Source organism: Triticum aestivum, chromosome 3D (assembly GCF_018294505.1).
Source record: "Triticum aestivum cultivar Chinese Spring chromosome 3D, IWGSC CS RefSeq v2.1, whole genome shotgun sequence".
Lineage (NCBI taxonomy): Eukaryota > Viridiplantae > Streptophyta > Magnoliopsida > Poales > Poaceae > Triticum > Triticum aestivum.
The window spans coordinates 178,930,429-178,935,868 of record NC_057802.1 but is presented as its reverse complement, the minus strand read 5'-3'; positions in this window follow the sequence as shown (position 1 = coordinate 178,935,868).

Below are 5,440 nucleotides of genomic sequence, written 5' to 3'. Positions count from 1 at the left end.
GTGTGATGAAGATGGAGTATAGCCGGACTATATGATTTTGTAGGGACACGCTTTCTTTGGCCATGTTATTTCGAGAAGACATAATTTCCTTGTTAGTATGCTTGAAGTACTATTATTTTTATGTCAATATTAAGCTTTTGTTTTGAATCACACGGATCTAAACATTCATGCCACAATAAAGAAAATTACATGGATAAATATGTTAGGTAGCATTCCACATCAATAATTCTATTTTTATCATTTACCTACTCTAGGACGAGCAGGAATTAAGCTTTGGGGTGCTTGATACGTCTCCAACGCATCTATAATTTTTTATTGTTCCATGCTATTACATTATCTGTTTTGGATGTTTTGTATGCTATTTTATATGATTTTTGGGACTAACCTATTAACCTAGAGCCCAGTGCCCGTTTATGTCTTTTTCCTTGTTTTAGAGTTTCACAGAAAAGGAATACCAAACGGAGTCCAAACGGAATGAAACTTTCGCGATGATTTTTCTTGGACCAGAAGACATCCAGAGGACTTAGAGTACACGTCAGGAAAGCCACGAGGCGGCCACAAGGATGGAGGGCGCGCCCAGAGGGGTAGGGCGCGCCCCCACCCTTGTGGGCCCCTCGTGACTCCACTGACCTATTTCTTCCGCCTATATATTCTCAAATATTCCAAAAACCTACTAGGAGAGCCACGAAAACACTTCTCCACCACCGCAACCTTATGTACCCATGAGATCCCATCTAGGGGCCTTTTCCGATGTCCTACCGGAGGGGGAATCGATCACGGAGGGCTTCTACATCAACACCATTGCCTCTCCGATGAAGCGTGAGTAGTTTACCACAGACCTACGGGTCCATAGCTAGTAGCTAGATGGCTTCTTCTCTCTCTTTGATTCTCAATACCATGTTCTCCTCGATGTTCTTGGAGATCTACCCGATGTAATACTCTTTTGCGGTGTGTTTGCCGAGATCCAATGAATTGTGGATTTATGATCAGTTATCTATGAATATTATTTGAATATTCTCTGAATTCTTATATGCATGATTTGATACCTTTGCAAGTCTCTTCGAACTATCGGTTTGGTTTGGCCAACTAGATTGGTTTGTCTTGCAATAGGAGAAGTGCTTAGCTTTGGGTTCAATCTTGCGGTGCTTGATCCCAGTGACAGAAGGGGAACCGACACGTATTGTATTGTTGCCATCGAGGATAACAAGATGGGGTTTTCATCATATTGCTTGAGTTTATCCCGCTACATCATGTCATCTTCCTTAAAGCGTTACTGTGTTCTTTTGTACTTAATACTCTAGATGCAGGCAGGAGTCGGTCGATGTGTGGAGTAATAGTACTAGATGCAGGCAGGAGTCAGTCTACTTGATACGGACGTGATGCCTATATTCATGATCATTGCCTTAGATATCGTCATAACTTTGCGCTTTTCTATCAATTGCTCGGCAGTAATTTGTTTACCCACCGTAATATTTTCTATCTTGGGAGAAGCCTCTAGTGAAACCTATGGCCCCCGGGTCTACTTTCCATCATATAAGTTTCCGATCTACAATTTTAGTTTCCTTTTTACTTTCTTTGCAATCTTTTACTTTCCGTTTCATAAAGTAAAAATACCAAAAACATTACTTTACCGTTTATCCATCTCTATCAGATCTCACTTTGCAAATAACCGTGAAGGGATTGACAACCCCTTTATCACGCTGGGTGCAAGTTGATGTTTGTTTGTGCAGGTATTCGGTGAGTTGTGCGTTTCTCCTACTGGATTGATACCTTGGTTCTCAAAACTGAGGGAAATACTTACTCTACTTTGCTCCATCACCCTTTCCTCTTCAAGGGAAAAACCAACGCAAGCTCTAGAAGTAGCAGCAGGCAGTAAAACAGGTTTCCACAGAAGAAATTCATATAAATTTCTTATTTCACATTTTGAGAAAAGCTCATGATAAAGGAATAAGAATATTTGCAACCAGAGAAAGCCTACATGCTGAATTTCATGACGCCATACTGAACTCTCAAATAGTAGTTGAATTTGAAACAAAATGGCTACAAGTGATACAGAAATATGAAGTACAGAATGCGAAGTATTTCAAATCAATGTGGAAGAATAGAAGAAGATGCATACCTGTGTACTACAAGATGAAGTTTTTCCTTGATTCAGACAACTTTAAGAAGTGATGGAAGAAACTCAGTTTTTAAGGCGAATGTAGGATCAACATTCAATATCACAAGCTTCACGACAAAATTCAATAGAGTTTGTGTCAACAGAGTTTCTGAAACAATAGAAGAAAGGAGAAGGCAAAATGATTGCATTATAAAGAACACAGATCCAACATGGTAGATTGATCGGGCATTAAACGACAAGCAGACAAATTCTATAACAGAAGCATGTTCTACAAATTTCAAGACGAACTGATGCTATCAAGGAAATTCCACATGGTTGAAATTGAAAGGCTGATGGCATATAATGTATACAAGGCTCCACTACATTCGCAATATGATTGCAATACTTGAAGCTTCGTAGTGCTGATTGAACCAGAAGAACGAAACATAGGATGCATTTGCTGCAAATTCCAGAAAGATGACATGCTAGGCTGCCACATACTGAAGGTACTACAAGGAATAAACATTGATTAATTATCAGACAAGTATTTCATTGACACATGGAGACCTAAAGAAAAAAGAGTAAATCAAAGTATTATTGAAACAACCAATGGACAATCAAGTACACAAGGAGATTCTTATCGTTGTCAAGAAGGTTGATAGAATTAGCATCAGAGGCTGCAAAGAACATTCAGAGGTATGATGTTCTTGATGTTGAAATTGATAGGGTAGAAAAGCTGGTGCTAGAAACACCTCATGATGAAGCTTCTGAAAAATGAAACAACACTCTCTCAAAGCAATATGAAGGACAACTTGAAAGAACAATAATCCTTGATCCAGAATATATAAAACCTAAAGGCAGAGCAAAGAAGATGGGAAGGCAGAAAGGATTAGTATAAGAAATAATAACGAAGTCAATAGAACTTGCTCAGGCTGTCAGCTTAAAGGTCACAATATACAAACTTGCACAACTATCAAGGAAGGGACTCGACCAGGTAGGCCTATCATAAAAAAGACTCATGCATATAGTAATATTATTTGAATATTAATATATATATAGGGTGGGTCTATTATGATAACACCCCTTAAGAGTCTTATTCTAATAACACCAGCCTTATTCTGCACATCCCCCACCAGATCGCCGCCGCCCCTCCCCTCCCGACCTTCTACTGCGACAACGGCCTGGGAGCGCCGCCGCCCCTCCCCTCCCAACCTTCTACCGCGGCAGCGGCCTGGGAGCGCCGCCGCCCTCCCCTCCCGGCCCTCTTCCGCGGCAGGGGCCTGGAAGCGCCGTCGCCCCTCCCCTCCCGGCCTTCTTCCGCGACGGCGGCCTGGCAACGATGCCGCCCCTCCCCGCCCTGCTTTCTCCCGCGGCGGCGGCCTGGGAGCGCCACCGCCCCTCCCCTCCCGGCCTTCTTCCACGGCAACGGCCGGCAGCGACGCTGGCCCTCCCCTCCAGGCCTTCTTCCGCGGCAGCGGCCAAGCAGCGCCGCCGCCCATCGCCGCTCGGCCTTCTTCTGCGGCAGCAACCGAGCAACGCCTCCCCCACCAGCATATCGACCTTCTTCCACGGCAGCAGGTCGGTAGCGCCGTCGCCGAACTCCTCTGGGCCTGCAATTAGCTGTACTTCATCAGATGTGGATTGGTGTTGCCTCGACATCAAACCAATTCGAGCAAGGAGGATTGTGCGCAAGGTTCCTTCATCCATGACAGCTTCTTGGATTAAGTCTGCAACGACCTTCAGAGCAAATCCTCCGTCTCCGTTCACCTTGAGCAACGTCCAGACCGCTCATGAACTTCTGAAGGGCAAGTGGACAGCACGGGCGAACGCGAAAGTTGTGCAGACGGACGAGAAGAGAACTTCCTCCTGCAAACGCAAGAAATCACTGCAACACAAGGTAAGAAGTACACTTCCTCAACCATATCAGTTTAGTTATTCTAGACAAAGCAGTACACGCAGTCCACTACGCCTACATAAACGATGCAGTGCGGTTGCTTCGGTTCGTTGTGGGGGAAAATGCAGTGAACTTGCTCGGTTATGCAGTACGCTTGTGTAGGTTCATTACGGACAACGATGCAGTGCGGTTACTTCAGTTCACATTGCAGGGTGATGCAGTCAGCATGCATTAGTTTCGTAGTACCATTTGTAACACATTGCAGTTCGCATGATTCAGTTCATTTTGCCTGACAATGCAGCTCGGTCATTTTGTGTGCAGGAAATGACGTTCAGCAGATACAAAATGCCGCGCATAATTGACAACCCAGGGAACAACAACTTTCAGAAGAGTAAAGCTTCTTATGAAAGAGATACTGGCTGGGTTATCCGTGAGATTCCTCGAGGATTCTTCATGACAACAAACTGGGTGCACTACTCTCCGGAAGAGGAATTTTTCCAGGGAGAAGAGGTAGTCGAGGATGACGATGATGTCACCTTCATTTGGGAGGGCACTCACCGACAGGAGGATGAAGATGACGACGATCAAGATGAACCAATAACAGTTCTCAACCCAGAGTATAAGCACAAGTTCACTACATTTGGACAGCATGTCCGAATAGACAATGATGATGCAGTTGAACACGATGTTGCAGCAGATGATGAATATGATTATGTCTATGATGATGTGCCACCGCTCCAAAATTTTCAAACCAATCCACTGAGACATCGTCACAACACTGGATTACCACCACGTCCACCTGCTGCACCCCAAAACAGAGCTCAGCGTCCACCTGCTGCACCGAAAAACAGAGCTCCAAGCAGAGCTGCTGCATCAACTTCGACACTGCGACCACCAACGGTGCCTCGGTCAAAAGTCAACAGCAGGTACAAATCCTCCTCACTATTGCCGCCGTGAGATCCTCAACTACACAGATCTGCTATAACCCCGCCATGTGCAATACAACCCGGCGAGCTGCAAACACCACCGGGTGAATGACTCTACACACATGTAAGTTTATGTTCTGAAAAATAATAATAATAGTTGCAGTCCATTCAGATAACATTGCAGTGCACACTGATATTTCTTGTGAGGTTTGACCTAGCATTTAATACATTGGATTCTTCTGAAAACTTAGGAACATTGCAATGCTTTATTAAACTCGTATGCACTCCTCGTATTTAAAAAACAGAACATAACAAATTATCTCATAGAGCATTGCACTTAATGCAGGATAAAAACATGCCGCTGAACCTCATACCTGTCGTTGGAATGAAGTTCACCACGTACGACAAGGCATGGGACTTTTACAACAATTATGCAAGATGTGCAGGGTTTGGCATACGCAAGAGGGCAAAACACAGGACAAATGACATTGTCTGCTCAAGAGAAGGGACGCACAAGCAGAC